The sequence below is a fragment of the Talpa occidentalis genome, unplaced genomic scaffold (genome assembly GCF_014898055.3).
Source record: "Talpa occidentalis isolate TD23 unplaced genomic scaffold, MPIMG_talOcc4v2.1 talOcc4.2, whole genome shotgun sequence".
Lineage (NCBI taxonomy): Eukaryota > Metazoa > Chordata > Mammalia > Eulipotyphla > Talpidae > Talpa > Talpa occidentalis.
Genome location: NW_023602073.1, coordinates 60,598,625 through 60,618,039, shown reverse-complemented (window position 1 = coordinate 60,618,039; position 19,415 = coordinate 60,598,625). Strand labels below are relative to the sequence as shown.

At 42.2% G+C, this 19,415-nt stretch overlaps 1 protein-coding gene across 3 annotated transcripts in view; it reads left to right on the top strand.

Moving 5' to 3' along the window:
* The first annotated feature begins 1,922 nt into the window (after positions 1-1,922).
* Positions 1,923-19,415, top strand: part of BTBD9 (BTB domain containing 9) — a 415,773-nt gene continuing 398,280 nt past the window's right edge. For all 3 annotated transcript variants that reach the window (XM_054698756.1, XM_054698757.1, XM_054698758.1), the window contains exon 1: positions 1,923-2,024. The gene's annotated coding sequence lies outside the window, so the exon portion shown is untranslated. The remainder of the gene's footprint in view (positions 2,025-19,415) is intronic.

Sequence of the window (19,415 nt, the reverse complement as noted above, 5' to 3'; positions counted from 1 at the left end):
ATGAACTTCCCCAACAAACATATCCACATTTGAACTCATTCATATATAAATATCTCCTAGGACTATCACTACCTCTATCTAGTAACTTAAAAATTTGTAGATAACCCAGACTCATCCGTGTTCCCCTCTTGCCAAATGTTTCCATCATCTACCCCAATATCCACACTAGAAATCTCCCCCATTCAGTGTTGTCAGTTCTACCATGTCAACAGTGCTCACATCCATCTCTCCCTCTATATTCCCACTGTGGATGCCTAGGTTAAGACTCTTACCATTTCTTTTTTTTTTTTTTTTAAGATTTATTTATATATGTGTAAGGGCAGGATTGGGCACAGTGCAGGTTCTCTGATCCCATGCAGACCGGGTAAAGGAGGAGTCAGAGTCCTTAGTAGTTTTGCAGGTTTTTTTATTGTTGTTCACCAGGCATATGGCAGGCAGGGGTGCTGGCTGGGGGACTGGGAGGCTGGCAGGCCTCCCAGGGCCCCAGCAAGTCTTCACTCTATCTGAGCTCTCTGGAGTTCGTTCTGCTGCTTCTCGGCTTCTCGTTCGGCTTCGACTGCTGCTTTCTTGGCTTCTACTGCTGCTGCTGGCGTCCCCGTGACGCCACCCTTAAAAAGCAGTCTTAGCTCAGCTGAATCCCATCTACCTATGCCCACACCCTATTCCAGGTGCCCGCCATCAGGCATGCATTCAGGACAAGGATCCATCATCTATCCTGATGGCGGAAGGGCAGAAAAGCCTGATATTTTCTTTACCCTATAATATAAGAACGGGTACAGACCAAAGGTGCGGGAGGTGAGCGGATTCACCAGAGACAGAGTGTGGAGCAGAACAGGCAGACTGACTGAAATACACTGCTGAGGGGGGGCAGTGGGTGAGACATGAGAGGTCTGCTGCGCCATGTATGTATCTCCCTGGCCGGGGATCCAACTCGTGCTGCAAAGGCAGCGGAGAGATTCACAGCGCTGCGCTCAACCCCTTGGCTACCAGGAAGGCCCTCTTACCATTTCTTAACTGGAGGGCAGTCATGGCCTCAAAATTGTTTTCCTAGCCTCAAGCCTCTTCCTGTCCATTTCACTTCTATACCGTCACTCATGAAATGTACTGTGCCTGGAATTCCACCCTTCCAAGTTAGTCTCTCCAACCTCCTACAACCCGGTTCTTCAATTTGTCCAAAAGCTTCAAGCAACTATCCAACATCAGATGGAATCGAACTTGAACACAGGTTTCTCTGACTCCAAAGTCCAGGCTTTTAACTGCTCTTGCTCGACGACCTTCTTATAATATATTTTAAAGTGTAAGGGCTTTACACTTTCCAAAGTAACAGAAAGTGTACTTTGCCTTTACTTTTAGCCTCCCAACTCTCCAATGTGGAAAAGATGGGTATGACTCTACCCAAGAAGAAACTGCGTGCCCGGGGAGCTGAAGGTTTGGCCCCTCACACCTTGCTGAGTCAGCGAGTGTCTCTCAGCAGTCCCGGCTTCTGGTCTCCCTTCTCGGAGACCCGCCCGCACTTCGCACAAGCTGTCGACGGGGCCAGCGCCAGCCTGGATGAGCCCACCGCTCTCTCCACCACGGGAGTCCCGGGGACCTGCCGCGACAATCACGGCGGAGACCTCCCCATTGGCAGTGACGCGCAATCAGTGACGCCATGCAGTGACTTGCGCTGACGTGCTGACCCGAAGCCAGGGGCTGGCAGGGCAGCCGCACCCTGGAGGCCCCTGCTAGGAGGGCAGCGGGTGGGGGCCATAAAGAAAAACACCAAAAGTGGCCTCGGACGACCTCCAAGCCCCCAACCCCCGAATCCCGCCCGCCCGCGGTGGCTCGGTTGCTAAGTGACGCCAGCGCGCAGCGGCGCGTGCGCGGCCACGGCGGTGTGCGTGAGGGCGGGCGCGCGCCGCGGCAGCGGCGGCGGCGAGGACGGCGACAGCAGCGGCCAAGGGGGCGTTGGCCACGAGGGGGTTGCTGAGCGGGCGGAAGAGGAGTCCGCGCGGGCGGCTGGGTCGCAGAGGAACATCGTTGGGGTGAGTGGCCGGCGCCTCGCAGGGGAGGTGGGGCCTGGCCGCACCTGCCGCGCGGGCCCGGGGCGCGGGGACGCGCGCCCCCACCGTCACCGCGCGCGCCGCTCCACGCCCCTCTGCCGCGCTTTCCGGGGGCGGGGTAGGCGTGGGGACGGGGGCTGGCGAGGGTCAGTTCCTGGCGCGGGCGCTCCGGGCGGTGGCAGCGGGGGGCCGCGTGCTGGAAGGTGGAGGGGGAAGTGGGTATCTGGGGGCTTCGGGTCGGCTCTGTCAAGCTCCCAGACAGGATTCGGAGTCAGGAGAAGTCGGGGTGCCCAGGGCAGCCGCGCACCCTGCCCTGTACGCGGTCGCCCGTGACTGGAAGAGGCGGAAGTGGGGGGCCTGGGGTCGGGGTTGGAGTGTGTGGCGCTGCCGGGGCCCTGAGCGCGCCTGCCCTGGCTTAGACGCGAGGAGGAGCCGGTTGTTATGGAGAGAGTTGTGAATCAGTGCCTGCGTGCGGCGTCAGACACACCCACGACCTGGGCTCGGCGATCTGTCAGTGTGGAGAGGAGGCGGCCAACTGTTGCCTGGAGTTTCCAACTTCACGTGCATGTGCACGTGCTTACTGCGCGCGTGAACCGCGCGTCTGGCCTTAGCGTTCTGTTAGGTTGTTGCTATGGGTTTTGAGGCCCCAGGGCTGATAGCTACTCAGTTTTTACGTGCTCTTAGACTCAAATCATGTCTTATTTCCCAGATCCTTGTTTTTCTTCTGTTGTTGTAGGGAGGATGTGTGGAGGTGTTGTGTGTGTGTGTGTGTTGTGTGTGTGTGTTTTTTCTCCCTTAAAAGCAGTACAAGCCTGGGGGCCTCCCTGGTGGCGCAAGGGGTTAGGCACCGCACTGTGAAGAAATCCACAGCCTCTGCAGCATGAGTTTGATCCCCGGCCGGCAAGGGAGAAACCCACATGGCACAGCAGACCTCTGCTCTCCCGCCCGCTGCTCCCCTCAGCAGTGTATTTCAGTCATTCTGCCTGTTCTGCTCCCCACTCTGTCTCTGATGGATCCTTTCACCCCCTGCATTTCTGGCCTGTACCCCAGCTCTTGTATGCATAAATAAGTAAATGTTTAAAAAAAAAAAGCAGTACAAGTCTGCTATTTGCCAGGCAGAAAATACACGAGAAGCCTGAGTATAAAGGTGCAGCAGATCATCTGACCAGCGCTCTGTTCTCAGCGTGCTGGGCTCTCGTGTGGGTGTGTGGGGTCTCTCTGCAGGGGCTGTTTTATCTCTCACGCTCGAGAGGGAGGAGAATTGGAACTACAGAAGAAGTTCAATCTTTTCTGACTGTTGACTCCAAGGCAATGGCTAGAACCGGGAGAAAGATGTCATGATTTGTGCAAGAAAACTGAAGAAAATAACTTCTGAGTATTCATCCAGTTCTAAAATTCTGTGATTCCGTTTCATAACTGAGGATCTGTTGTAGTATGTTACCTGAGGTTTTTACAGCTTGGAAGCAGTAATAGCCTGGGTTTGTAACACTTAGAGTCCTCAGGATTCAGTGTCTTTTCTTCTCTGGACTAAAGTTTTTAGGAAAGGAATCATATGTTCTTCTCTGTGGTCTCTCCAACATCTAGAAAAATTTCTTGCCACAGAGTAGGCATGCAATAGATACGTGTTATATTATCACACCGTGTAAAAGGGATCTGTCAATGTACAGGAAGCATTTAGTCCAGCCCTTCAAGTAGATAATACCGGTGCCCTCTCTGCCCAGCATTACTAGCTGTGGGAAGAGGACTGTGGGATTACTAGTGGCATAAATGACTGTACTTTTACCCATTAAGAGCAAACAGGTTAGGACAATAAAGCATATGCATGTAAAAGAGTTATGAAACCAAATGGTAATATGTAAAAAAAATGCTACATGAGGGCTATAAATGCCCCGGAGAATTTTAAACAAAAATTTGTGGGATGAGTTTACTCTGCAAGAAGTAAGATTTGAGCTTAAAAAGAAGTGTAAAATTTGAATTAGAGAAAAGATAAGAGATGTTGAGAAAATAGTGTGAACTTGGTCATTTGGGGATATATTGAGGAGGCTTATGTGTCTGGTAACTGGAGAGGAAGATGTCTGCTAGGGAACTATTGGGAAGGTCAGGTTAGAAGTTTGGGGATGGAATATGTTAAGACTAAGGCAGGCCTGTCTGCATCCCACTGATAAAATAGAACCTGTTTGCTATATCTTAGAGAAAAAAAAAGGATTATTATTACTTAAAGGATAACCTGAACCAGCAGCAGGTTGTAAACTTCTGATTTCAATTATTATTTGAATAATGTCCTTACTAATGTGAATATTATGTAGTCAGCGCACATGTCCCCATTTCTAATATTTACCTGATGTGGTTTGGACTGTTCCATTTGAAATTTATTGAAATGATGTGCAGAAAGCAATCATCCAGGCATCTTCAGTGTTACAGTTTTGCTTGGGATTATCTCATGGCCTGTGCGGTTTGTAGTTACTACTGCTCCTGTAAAATGCAAATGTTAGTTGGAAAGTTGGGAAAGGAGTCTGTTGGAAGAAAGGTACTCAAAATATTGACAAAAATATTTGAGAAAATCAAAGACACTCCTGCTGAATGTTGAACTTTTGGTCTTTATTTGTAATATCTTTCCTTATGAAACTTCTTTTGAGTGTTAGGTAAGCCTGAAGGTGAATTGCTACCTAAGACAAAGTTTCAACAGTGTAATAATGTTTCATTATTTAACACCTCAGCAAATATTTACTGGGTTCCAGAAGACAAAGAGACAAAGAATAAGATACAGTTTACCCTCAGAGATACTGAGTGCTCATCACTAACATTATATATTACAATAAGGGATAATCCCTTTGGTAATAAATAAAATGCTGAAAGAATGTATCACTTTTGGGGAAAAAAATTGATGTATCAGGGAAAGCGTTCAAGAGGATGGAATTTAGCCCTTGAATGCTAACTAGAATGTTGTCACACGTAAAAGTGAAAATAAATATTCCAGGCAGAGTGCAGGGAGCATAAACAAACCTTCAAAGTTTAAAATTGAGTGGTTTCTTTTTAAACCTTGAGTTGTTTCTTATAGGTTTGGTTTATGGCAGAAATGGTGAGCCAAGAAAGACCGGCTAAAGCCAAATTGTGAGGGAGTTTTCTATTCTGAAAAACCTAAAAACTTCCCCCCTAAACCCCCTTCCCTGTGTTGGAGAGCCTTGGAAAGTAGAATAACCAGGTCAGAAATTAACTTTGCAGATTGCATTAGAATAGTGAGACAGGGACATCTGTCAGGATGTGGATGGCGGATATTGAAGAGGTACGCTGGGAATGAATAGATTGAAGGGATATTTTAGATGTTAAAAATTTGTAAATGTTATGACTAGAGTTGAGACAGTGAGAAGTCAAAGATGACACTTCTAGCTTGAATAACTGGTGATTATAATGACATCAAATTAGAAAAATAGAGATGGAGAGATGAAATGATGACATTTTAATTTGAAGGTCTCTGTGTAGAATTGAGAGACCACTAGGTAGTTGGAAAGTCTACTCCAAAGTTTACTAGACAGTTTAGGGATAATTGTAAGTTACAATATCTTAGGAGTTAGTATAGTAGTTAATCTGGACTTTGGAGCCAGGAAGACCTGAGGTCCAATCTCTGTTCTGCCACATGATGGTTGGATTGGGTGACTTTAGGCAAGTTATCACTAAATGTGTGTTTCTTTCTAAAGTTGGAGTTACTAATACTTTTAAGAATTGTGAAATTAGGTATAGTATGTGTGCAATGATTAGCACCAGGTCCTAATTTATAAATGCTTAATGAATGACAGCTATTATTATTAGTCGTAGTCGTAATACCTACAGTTGTAGAGATTGTAGAAGATACAATTACCCAGAAAACTGGAGAGTGAGAACTGCAAAGGACAGAGTGGAACTTTTGGAGATCAATACCATATCAAATTTAGACTTGAGCATGCATCAGAAATATCTGGAGGCCTTCATGAGGCACATATTTCTGGTACCCACCCTCGTTTCTAATTCAGTAGGTATGGGTGGAACTCAAGAAACTGCATTTTGAACAAGTTTCCAGGTGATTCTGATGGTTGATGCTGCTGTTCCCAGGACCATTACTATAAAAACTACTGACTTGGAGCATGGAAGAAAGAAGAGGAACCAACATAGAGACCAACAAAGAAATTGAGATTGATGGAGAACCAGGAGAGAGTTTAAAGAAAGATAAGGAAGTAACCCTCTAGATTCATTAGTCTGCTTTCCAATTTCATAGGCCCCATCTCATTCTTATTTCTGTTTTCTCTAGAATTTGGTATAATACTTGGCATATAGTATTGTTTGAATTAACCTTTGAATGTTTCTTAATACTGTCCTTGTGTATGATTGCATGTACTTCACACCTAGATTTCATTCATCTTCTTACATCTCTACTGAGTCTCAGAGAAGTTTCTAATTTTAAACACACACACACACACACACACACGCACACACACACACACACCCATAGAAATTTTCTTTCAAATAGCTGATGACTAGCAGCAAGGTGCTTTGTGTTAGAGGTCCTCCCTTTGGCTTTTTAAAATGTCAGTCCAGGTTGCAAAATAATTATCAATAATAGTGTCAAGATTCTAATCTGTGTGTTGTATTAGAAGCTTTGCAAGTTTACAAGGTTAGCAAGTAATATACTCTATTTGGGAAGTTTACAGTAGGATGAACAAAATAGGAAAAACCCTAAGGAAAGAATCAGGAAGAGATATAATCACAGAAATGTGAATGAGAGAAACTTGAAGAGAAGGATTTATTCCTTGTTTTCTGATATACTTTGAATCTTACATTTCACATATACTGAGCACTTTTGGCAAATAGCACAAATATTAATTGTAATATCTGATAGGAAGTTATAAGGGAGTTCCACTGTATAAGGAACTCAAAGGTTGTGCAGAGATATAAACACATCTCTAAAGAGGCTTCAGGACTTATATTGGAACTTCCCTGACTAATTAGCCAGGCTTCCTGGGTGCTTGTTCTCTCCTTTATTCCTTCAGCTAACATGCGTTAAGTATTTACTATTTGTCAGAAACTGCAAAGTGCTGGGCACAGAGAAATGTAATTGGGCGTATAACATTGCCTTTAGATGATGCATTGTCTTTAGGATACTGTGTGATTCAGTGTGCACGCATGGCTTTATGGGCAAGATCTGATGTCTAAATTTTGTAAAGTTAGAGGGACTTGAAGTGAAATTCATTGAGCTTTATATATGCAAGGAGCCATAAAAACATAAAAATATAGAGACAGAAAATTTTAAAGCAAAGAATATATAACTTGGTAGAGGAGAAAAACTGTTTAAAATACTGTATATCCTATGAAGGCTACTGTATAAATATTGATTATGGACTAGGTTCACTAGGTTCTTAAATTCTTATTAAGTCCTGAGTATTGAATTTTTATTTCAATTCGCAAGCTATTTAATATTTCAAAAATTAAGCATCATAAATTAACATTCATTTCCTGGGCTGCCTTTTGCCTCTCTATATAATACCAAAAATTTTTCTCAAGTAGACTGTGTCCTTGTTTTTAATTTTGGTTGGGACTTATGGTACATACAAGCAAAAAGGTCATTAACAAGTAACTACTGTTTATCAAATGGCGGTATTATATTTTGCCTTTTCTATATCCTCTTTAATCCTTATAATAACAATTTAGTAAATTGGATAGCATCTCCATTTTACTAATAAGGCAAATGAGTTTCAGAATAGGGAGAACAGTTTGCCTCTAGTTTGTGGCCAGTGAGGTTGAGTTGTGACTTCAGCCCAAACTTGGACTCCAGAGTCACTGGTCCTCATGTCAACTCCCAGTGTCAACATGAGGTTCTGCAAATGTCCACATGGAGAAGTTCAATCTCATTTCTGATGGATTGGGAAAAGTTGTTTGAAGAAGTTAGAATTTTAATAACTGCCTGACTAATTGAAAACAATTTGATAATATTGTTAGTGATGAGGGTGAAAAGGAAATGGTCACTTAAAGGTCTCAATACTGATTTCTTCTGTGAAGAGTTGCTATATTTTACCCCAAAGTTTTTAGTTGGCTGACAAGAGATTTTACTTAAGCTTTCATATTTCCCACTTCTCTATGTCTAGATGAAAAGTCTTTTAGAGGAGGAACTATGCTTTTCTAACCTTACCATATTTAAAGTAAATTCAGGGGCCTCCCTGGTGGCACACGGGTGAAGGTCTCAGTGCTGTGGCCAGCCACTACAGCACGAATTTGATTCCTGGCCAGGGAGCCAACCCACATGGTGCAGCAGACCTCTCCTGTCTTGCCCGCTGCAACCCTCACCAGTGTTTTTCAGTACTCCACCTTTCTGCTCCCCACTCTATCTCTGATGGATCCTTTTACCCCCCACACCTTTGGCCTACACCCAAGTTCTTGTATGCATACATAAATAAAAACATCTTAAAAAAATAAATTCAGAACTTTTAAAATTTCTGAGTGAAAAATGTCTTCCTCCTCACCCCAAACAAAATATATTTGAGATTTCCCAACTGATTTCCCTTCTCCTTCTACCCACCCGAGTGTTTATTTTTTAATCTATCTGCAAGCTAATACCTGTCTGTATATTCTATTTTTGATTTAATGTTCTTATTCTGATGCGATTCCTACTCTTTGGATCCTATGTTACACATTCCTAGAAAGATCAACTATACTTCAAAAAGCATAGTCAATTTCAGTGATAATTACAAATATTTCTATAAAATTACAATTATGGAAATAGATAAATATTAAATCCTGTATTATATATTGCTATGTAGACAATTATCTAAAAATTAAGCAGCCTAAACTAAACATTTCTTAACTAAAATTTTCTATGGGTCAGGAATTTGGTTGCAGCTTAGCTGGGTATGTGCACTCAAGATCTCTGATGAGTTGCAGTCAAGGTGGTGTTCAGTGCTGTGGCAGAGCCAAAGACTTGACTGTGGCTAGAGAATCTACTTTCAAGATGTCTGACTCACATGGCTGTTAGCAACAGGCCTCACATCTTTGTCAACTGACTTCACCCACAGCAAGTGATGGAAGAGTGATCAAGGAAAAAACCACTTGCTTTTTATATACTGTTTTGAAGATATGCACTAACACTTCTGCTATATTTTGTTACAAATGAGTTGCTGAGTTCAGCACACATTCCTACCTGCAAACAAGCATCAATTACTTGTTTACTTTTTCCTTTAAACGTTTCCTTTAGTCCAGTTTAGACAGAGAATTCTCTTATCTTCATTACATTCTGCCAAATGTTAACATTTTTTTTTTACTATACTTTTTTATCTTTTTCTCTGTCCTTCCATATATATTTTTCCCTAACTGTTAAGAATAAGTTGTCAATATCATGTCTTTACCCTCAATCCTGTGTGCATTTCCTAAACAAAAAATTATCAAAACCTGTCAACTAGTATTGATGTAATAGTATAATCTACAAGTTTTGTTTCATTGCCTTATCCATGAATATTTTTAGCAACTAGCTATAACAAACCCATCTCAAAAATAAAAAACAAAAAATAATTGTAACATAGGGCCACATTAATAAGCAAGAAAAATCCCAAAGAAAGAACTTAATATTCCACCTAAAGCAACTTGAAAAAGAGGAACAAACAAGACCTAAAGTTAGTAGGAGGAAGGAAATTATTGAAATAAAGATCACACATTACACATAAAGCTCAGTGAAACTAAGAGTCAGTTCTCCAAGAAGATAAACAAAAAGGACAAACATCTCTTTACTTTATTTTTTATTTTTTTTTTTTTAGAGGCATGTTTTATTTATTTATTTGTTTGTTTTGTTTTGTTTATACATGCATTGGGTACAGTCAGAAGCGCGGGAGGGTGAGAGAATTCACCAGAGCCAAAGCGGGGAGCAGAGCAGGCAGAAGGACCGAAGTACACTGCTGAGGGGAGCAGCGGGCGGCAGGAGAGGTCTGCGCGTCATGCGGGACCCTCCTCCGGTGGCCGGGGAGCAGCCGGGGATCGAACGGGCGCCGCAGAGGCCGCGGGCAGCTTCGCAACCCAGTGCTCAACCGCTGCGCCAACGGGGAGGCCCAAACATCTCTTTACTTTAACAAAAAAAACATTAACAAACAGAATCAGAAATGAAAGAGGAGAAATTATTACAGATGGCATAGAAGTACAAAGGATCATAAGAGATTACTGTGAACAACTGTACACCAATAAATTTGATAATCTTGAAGAAATGGACATATTTCTAGAACAATATGTTTTTACTAAGACTAAACTAAAAGAAAGTGAAGAGTTGAAAAAGCCAATAACAAACATGGAAATTGAACCAGTAATCAAAAATCTCCCCCCCAAACAAAAGGCCTGGGCCAGTTGACTTTGCAAGTGAAGTCTGTCAAACCTTTAAAGAATTATACCCATCTTGATCTAGAATTCTGAGTATGGAATTTAATAATAGGCATTTTTATGATGCCTCCTAGGATATTTTTGATACATTTAAAGTTTGAGACCATGGACATAATCTATAAAATTATAGAAGAAAATTTCAAAGAAATTAGTAGATGCCAAAATGGAGAAATATGTGAAAATCATGAACAGTTAAATTAATTGACCCAGGTAAGAGGTGTCTCAGAAAAAGGGGAAAACTCATTTTTTCCGTGATAGTCTTCCTTTTGCATACTGCAGGTCAAATGACCTTTGGCCTAAGATACTGGACCTCACTCTGATGCTTTCTTTTCCCTGGGTTCCTGCTTGCGTAGAGAATATCTATGTATTTTTAAACAATTTTTGTTAAATATAAGCACATATTGAAAGTACACGGGAACACAAATGGTCAGCTCAACGAATTAAAGTAACATCCAAGTTATTATCACTCATGTTAAGAAATAAAATATTGCCAGTATCCCAAATCCCATCATATACTCCTTCCCAATCACAATCACTATCTTAAAAGTAACGACTCTCTTCACTTTGAAGAATTGCATCCATGTTTTTCAAGTTTAATCTACTAAATATATACTTCAAATACTTATAAGTCACTGTTTTTTGAAATTTATAAAAATGGAAACATACTTGTGTGTTCTGAGTGTTTGACTTCTTTATCTTGATGTTACATTTGTGAGATTTAGTCATTTTAGCATACAGCTAATTTTGTTCATTTTCACTGCTGTGTAGTATTTCATTTTGTGATTAGTCAGTTTATTCATCCTTTCTGCTGTTGATGAACACTTGGTTTTTTTTTCAAGATTATTTATTTATGCATACAAAAATTGGGATGTAAGCCAGAGGTGCAGGTGGGGGGGTGGTAATGAGAGGATTCACCAGAAAGAGTGAGAAGCAGAACAGGCAGACTGACTGAAATACACAGCTGAGGGGAGCAGCGGGCGAGACAGGAGAGGTCTGCTGTGCCATGTGGGTTTCTCCCTGTCTGGCCAGGGATCCAACTCGTGCTGCAGTGGCTGATGATATCTTGATAGCACTGTCTTTAACCCCTGCGCCACCAGGGAGGCCCAAACACTTGGATTGTTAATGGGATCTTTTTGTTTTTTAAGTTACAGCATTCCTGTACATGCCCATTAATATATTTTATCATAGGGCTTCCCTGGTGGCGCAGCGGTTGAGCGCTGGGTTGTGAAGATGCCCGCGGCCTCTGGAGCATCAGTTCGATCCCCGGCTGCTCCCCGGCCACTGGCAGAGGGTCCCACATGGCGCGCAGACCTCTCCTGCCTCCCGCTGCTCCCCTCAGCAGTGTACTTCGGCCCTTCTGCCTGCTCTGCTCCCTGCTGTGGCTCTGGTGAATTCTCTCACCCTCCTGCGCTTCTGACTGTACCCAGTGCTTGTATAAATAAATAAATAAATAAATAAATAAATCTTAAAATATATGTATATATATATATTTTATCACAGGGTCCAATAGAGTAGAAATGATGAATCATACAGTATGCAGATCTTCAGTATACACCACTGAATTAAATATTTATTCAATTAAATATTTCTGTTATTTTTGAGCCTTTATATTAACAGCATGAATATCACTTTCATCAAGCTGGTTAATTTAATACTTATGCTATATCAGTACCTTGCTAGAATCCTAGAGATAGAGGGAAGCTTATTTTTATTTGTTTCATAATTTTGTTCATTTTATTTTCATTTATTTTTAAAAATTTTCTTACATCATTGTTTATTTTTGTACAGTAATTGGTTTCTCCCCTCAGATGTAGCCCCCATGGTTCTCCCGTCACCATATCACCCATGAACCATCACCATATTCCCTTGTGCTCTTCCGGCCCCTGTTTTGATCTTCCTTCCCTCTCCCTCCCTTGCGGTATGCCTCAGATCTATGGTCAGCTTGCTAATTTTGTCTTTTTCTTGACCTTTTATTTGCTTTCTCTGTATTCCGCATGTGGGACCATTTGATATTTATCTTTTTCCTGTAGAAGGAAGCTTAATGAACTTCTTTTTGTAACAGCACAGCTAACATCAACTCATTGTCTTTTTTAAGGAGTTAGTATATCAATATGGTACAAAATTTAAAAGTACAATAGCATATACAGCGGTCAGTCAGTCTTCCTTTCCTTCTTAATCCACAGGCATCCAGTTTGTTCCTATGGAAGCAGCTAGTCTTACTGTTGATTCATTAATTTATGCAACTAATTTTTATTCCATGCTTCCTGAATTCCAGATAATATTCTATTGTTTGGAGGTGGCAGGGCCAACTATGTAAGTGAAGATGAGCTTCACTTATGGAGACTTCCATTCTGTGAGGGGTGATTAAAAGTAATGAAGTTTCAAGTGTATCTTTTCAATTATTCTATTTTATAGCATATTCGATGTTTACTCCTAAACATAAATGTCTCTTACCATACATACTGTAGTGCATCTTGCTTTTTTTCTCACTAGTTTATCTGTGAGACTATTTCATAACAGTATATGACAAAGCGGCCTCATTCTCTTTATTAGCTGTGTAATGTTCTATTGTATGAATGTTGTCAAGTGAAATTGTGAAAGACTATGAAATGAGCACAGAGGGTTACTGTATGTTCTGTCTAGTGCACTCTTCCAAATTACCTGTACCTTTCATTGTCTTTGAGCTATTTTGTAACTCTGTAGACTGTAGAAAACTAATAGTAATATACATGATTCCTGTCCATAAAAGCACAGAATCCACTGGATTTTGTCCGGTGGTATGCAATGAAAGTGTTTCTGGAGATCGTGATCAGTTTTGCATATATTTATAAAGCAATTTCAGCCCATTTCAGATAGCTTATAAATGTGTGTGTGTGTGTGTGTGTGTGTGTGTGTCCTTTGGTTTCTTTCAACCAATTGTTTTACTGGATGTTTCCTTAATGAGTTAAATAAAATTTTTGACATATATTTCTGTCAGGATTTTTAGAAAAATTATCTTCTAAGAGATATAACAGTTCCCTTTTTGATGGACATTTAATTTATTTAAAGAACACTGCATATCAGTTTAATCTCTAGGAAAATTTGTGCTGTCATGAAATAGTACACTGTGGTACTCTGCCAAGGAGATGAATGTAGGAGACAGTTTTGATAATTTTTCCACCAAACATGACCTAATCCCTGCTCTCAAAAAGTTTGTAGCTTTGTGGAGGAGGAGGTGCAGGGATATTAGGTAATCTACTAAAGGAGAGCTAAGTTTGGGTTCCATTAAGGGAACTTGTGTGGCTCTGCTTTCCTTATACCTTCTTTCTTCATAGGCCCTTCGTCTTTGCTAGCTGAAGTAGAACTGGGCAACTCCCTCTTTGGAAGCTGGGTGCTAGTGTTCTTAATTTTAGTGTTTGCTGTGCAACTAGTGCAGTTCCAGGGACTCCAGTGTAATCCCTTCTCTCTAGTTACCAGTAGTGTGGTTTATCTATTTTTGCAGATGATGACATTAGTAAGAGAATACAGTGTAATCATTTGGTGTGGTGTGGGAATGAGGTTACTGGTTATATTCTAAAATCAGAACAATATGAAAATTAAGTACTATCAAAATTTTCTTTTTTTTTTTTAAGATTTATTTATGCATACAAGAACTGGGGTACAGGCCAGAGGTGCGGGAGGTGAGAGGATTCACCAGATACAGAGTGGGGAATAGAACAGACAGATAGACTGAAGTACACTGCTGAGGGGAGCAGCAGGCGAGTCAGGAGAGGTCTGTTGCACCATGTGGGTAGCTCCCTGGCTGGCCGGATCGAACTCGCATTGTAGAGGCTGCAGACAGCCTCACATCGCTGTGCTTAATCTCTTGTGCCACCAGGGAGGCCCTCTTTTTTTTTTTTTTTTTAAAGATTTATGTGTTTATTTATTTATACAAGCACTGGGTACAGTCAGAAGCACCGGAGGGTGAGAGAATTCACCAGAGCCAGAGCGGGGAGCAGAGCAGGCAGAAGGACCAAAGTACACTGCTGAGGGCAGCAGCGGGCGGCTGGAGAGGTCTGCGTGCCATGCGGGACCCTCTGCCGGTGGCCGGGGAGCAGCCGGGGAGCAGCCGGGGAGCAGCCGGGGAGCAGCCGGGGATCGAACCGGCGCAGCAGGGGCTGCGGGCAGCTTCGCAATCCAGCGCTCAACCGCTGCGCCATCGGGGAGGCCCTCTTTTTTCTTTTTTTTTTGAAAGATATATTTATCCATGCATACAGGAACTGGGGTAGAGGTCAGAGGTGTCGGGGGTGAGAGGACTCGCCAGAGACAGAGTGGGGAACAGAACAGGCAGATTGACTGAAATGCACTGCTGAAGGGAGCAGCGAGAGGTCTGCTGCACCATGTGGGTCAGCTCCCTGGCTGGCTGGGGATCCAACTCGTGCTGCAGTGGTTGCGGACAGCTTCACAGTAGTTAAGCTGTGCTTAACCCCTTGCGCCACCAGGGAGGCCCCCATATCCATTAATGCCTACAAAGTCCCAGGTCATATTTTTCTTAATATACGCTTGTTCCAAGAGAAGCTAATTTAGATTATGAGAATTTAACATTACTGGAAATTTGATCTGACACCCCTACTTTGGCTTAGCAACACCTCACTTCAATGAGTGCTGTCGTTATTAGGCATTTCCTGGCTTGCCTCAAAAACTCTACTATGAAACTAACTTTACAGTTATGCAGTTGGTGGTTCTCTCAGGAACTTAATTTGCTGATCTGAGTAATAATAATCTTGTGTACATCTACATTGTTTTCAATGATTTCTTTTCTCCCTCTACTGTTCTGTCACCCCTCCATTAAATGTTTAATTACTTAAATGTTAACATATGTATACTTTGTTAACTATTGAAGTAGTTGTGTACTATTTATTTCAGTGGCTATTGAGTTCTTTTGACATGGACACCTACTAAGAGTTTTTAAAGGAAGGGCTAATTCTCCCAAGGCTAGGTAAGTGTTCTGCCCCTTTCTCTATCTCTTTGTTGTCAGTGTTTCTCCAGAGTCTTCAATTAATTTCTTCATCAGTGGTTTAGAAACTTCTAAGGTCACTGATATCTTCTGTTTCTGTCTTGACTGAAGGGGCATAGGTCATCAAGTGGTGGGGAACACCCACTATTTCTGACTCCTTCCATACGAATAATTGAATTCACAAAATTAAATTTGAGTGTGATGTTACTCAACAATTGGCCTTATTCAGGTGAAACTGGAACTGGGAAGGAGATGCTCAGGCAGCATCCCTTTTTTCCATGTAAGTATATGTTGACCTTCTGGCTACTAATTTATATTAAGTGCTGTGTGCTAAAGGAGAATAATGTTTCCTGCTCACAGAGAACATGTTGTGAAGGAAGTACATTTAAAGGTTGATATTTGTAACAGTGTTAAGTGCTGTGACAGAAATATATCTAGAGGATTATTAGCTTAGGCTATATGTGCCATAAATACTTAGCTGTCCGTACTTCTGGTACTATCTAATCTTCCTGGGGCAGGTGCTTTCTCACTAAGCTTAAAGAATAGGACTTACCTAGGCAGGGGGTGACAGAAATGTGGATATTTGGCAGCGAGATGGTATTGTGCCAGCATGCACAGGACAGGTTCACTATTGATTTGGGCAGACAGCTAAGGAGAGTCCTAGATACCTCAGTGGATTTTTCAGGCTTTAATGCTCTCCCAAGGAACCAGGTACACAGGCACATTCGGCAGGGAGGCAGGCACGGACTGGGCATCTGGCAGGCAACTGAACCTCCCAGCCCCCCCACAAATCTTTGTGTTCTTTCTCTGGGCTTTCCCTGGCATTTGCTCTCCTGTAGCCTCATGGCCTTGCCTCTTCCGTTGGTTATGCCGCTGGTCAGCACTTCCGCCGCTTTTATCATAGTCTCTAGGCGCAAGTGTGCATACTTACACATGCGCACACACCCATACTCCAGGTGTCCACAATCAGGCATGTGTGCCCCAGGCCCATGCTCCCAAGCACCTTCTGCATTAACATGATCAGAGGGGCAGAGGTCTCGGACTCCAGAGCCTTTTAATTGGAAAAGTATTTAAAAAGCATTAAGCAAAGGGGTTGTGTGATTATACCTTGATATCATCTTAGAGTGCTTATTCAGTAAGCCAAGTGGCCTTGGGATTGAGGGGGACAAAATGGGGATCTGTTGAAGTAGTTCAGGTGAGAGATGATTGAAATCTGGCCTACATAGAATTTATTAGGTAGGCATAGGAAAGATGAATTGGAGTGATATTTAAGAGGTAAAGTTAGAAGATCTAACTAATTGATTACATAGGGTGGGGTCCAGAAGAGGAAGGCATAAAGGAAAATTGCAGGTTTTTAGCATTGATTACTGTGTGGTGATGCCTCATATTACAATAAAGGACATTAGAAGTATATGTGTATAAAGGTCAGGAAGACACAGTGCAGGTTTTCTATGATCCAGCAGACCGGGTAAAGGAGGAGTCAGAGTCCTCAGTGGTTTTATGCAGGTCTTTTATTGGGATTTACCCGGTACACAGCAGGCAGGGGTGCTGGGGGGCCGGGAGGCTGGCAGGCTCCCCAGCCCCCAGCAAGTCTTCACTCTATGTGGACTCTCCAGCGTTCTCTGCTTCTCTCTCAGCTGGCTTCTTTCAGCTTCTGCTGGTGTCCCCGTGACGCCGCCCTTAAAAGCGCCGTCTCAGCCCAGGTGAATCCCATCTACCTATGTCCACACCCTACTCCAAGTGCCTGCCCTCAGGCATGCATTCAGGACCGCAGGGATCCATCATCTATCCTGATGGCAGGAGGGCAGAAAACCCTGACATTTTTCCTTACCCTACAATGTGCATTAAGAGATGATTAGTTGGTTGTTGAGTATGTTGATTTGAGGTGCCAGTGGAATATATAATAGAATCACATTGTGGACATATGGATCTATACATGTATCTAAAGTTCAGAAGAATGGTCTGGACTAGAGATAGAGATTTAGAAGTTAATAGATGGTAATTGAAACCAAGAGATAGATAAACTCACCTGGAAGGCATAGCCATAGGAAACACAACTCTGAGGGAGATAGTAATGTAAGAGGAGACACATAGACGTAAATAGAGAAGCAGAAGGGAGAGTGTCAGAGAGGTTAAGGGGGTCGAGTTTCAAGAAGTACATGTTTAAAGTGTCATATGCTGCAGAGAGATCTAGGAAGGTAAAGATGGAAAAGCCACTCGTGGGTATTCCAGTTAAGGGTCATTGTGAGAGACGTTTCAGTGGAGTAACGGGCTCATAGTGAGAATTCACTGGATTCAGAAGGTTAGAAAGCAGAGGCCAGGGGTATAGATATTCTTATTCGAAGTTTGAATAAAAAGTGGCAAAACTGGATAACAAAGTATGAAATGCAAATTTGACAAGTGGCTCTCAGTTCTACCTGCTTTCAGCTTTGGGAAAGCTAATTTGATCTTAAAACCTTTGGGGAGTCTAGATTAAACTGCTGAGAGTTGAGGTCAGTGCTTCTTCCGTAGTCTCCTAGTAGTTCTATTCCTGAATGTACTCTAACTGCTCTAATTTGTTGTCAGTGCAACATACATGTCAGAAAGTCATCACCAAAGTTACATCATCCTAAGACTTTTTTGGTAAGAAAATAAAGGCGCTGGGCTGGGCATTTTGGTGAAAGAAATCCTGGAAAGAAAAATGATAGTTAAGGAGTGGCTGTTAACTGTCAGGCACTGTACTATGTCCTTCACGTGTTTTTTTGTTTGTTTGTTTTTTTCCCTTATAGATTTATTTATTTATACAAGCACTGGGTACAGTCAGAAGCGTGGGCGGGTGAGAGAATTCACCAGAGCCAGAGCGGGGAGCAGAGCAGGCAGAAGGACCGAAGTACACTGCTGAGGGGAGCAGCGGGCGGCAGGAGAGGTCTGTGCGCCATGTGGGACCCTCCTTCAGTGGCCGGGGAGCAGCCGGGGATCGAACTGGCACCGCAGAGGCCGCGGGCAGCTTCGCAACCCAGCGCTCAACCGCTGTGCCACCAGGGAGGCCCATTCACATGTTTTATATTACACTATTTTATTACATTTTCATAGCCACCCTATCAGGGATGGGGTTATCTCCATTTTCTAAATTGAGATCCTGTAGCCTATTGCTCCTTGTCTTATCCCAGGTTCTGCCATTGATGACTGTGACCTTAGACAAGTTACTCAGTTTTCTCGTATGTAAAAAGCTGCAGTTTTGATATTTAAATCCTCTCTAGCTCTAGGGCTCTCAGACTTTGTGAATATTTACTAATAGTGTGCTATTTGGGCATGAAAAAAACTGTTCGGGGAATTTCCCCCCCTTAGTGAATTAATAACTTAATAGTAACACTGTCTGGTTGTCCAGACTAAATAATTTATTTTCCCATCACAAAGTGAGTACCCATTATATATGTGGCCTTAGAAGCTACTGTAAAATAAATCAAGTAAATAGGCTTGGTGACAGGCTCTCCATCAATTGTTACTGGCCCTGGGCAAATGGACAAATAGCTACCTGCAAGATTGTGTGATGATTTTAGAGTGTGTTATAGGTTAAGTGCTAAGTATTTTTATTAATTTAAGAAGTACTTTGGCATGTGGCCTTTAAAAATTACATTATTATATTATCATAAATCTTGATTAAGGCAACAAAGCGTATTTACTATGGCCAGCTTCACAGCTGGGGTGAAATATTTTACAGCGTGTATAATGAGCCACTAGATGATGGTGATTCTCTGTTCACATCTGAAAAATGAGAGTTGGGAAATGAATTAGAAGCTTTAAAGGTCTATTTAATTGTGAAAATTAATTTCAAGGAACAGTATCATGTGTCCAGTGAGTGCTTAATAATTGAGGAGTAGGAGGGGGAAGAGGAAATTATGACACTTTCAGACCTTCTTAGTCCATTTGGGAAAAAGGTTAGAATAAAAATACGATGTTAATGTGACTTTCAAAAACATGCTTTACACCATGATGTATAAAGTAGCAAAATTAACAAATACTAGGCATCTAAAGAT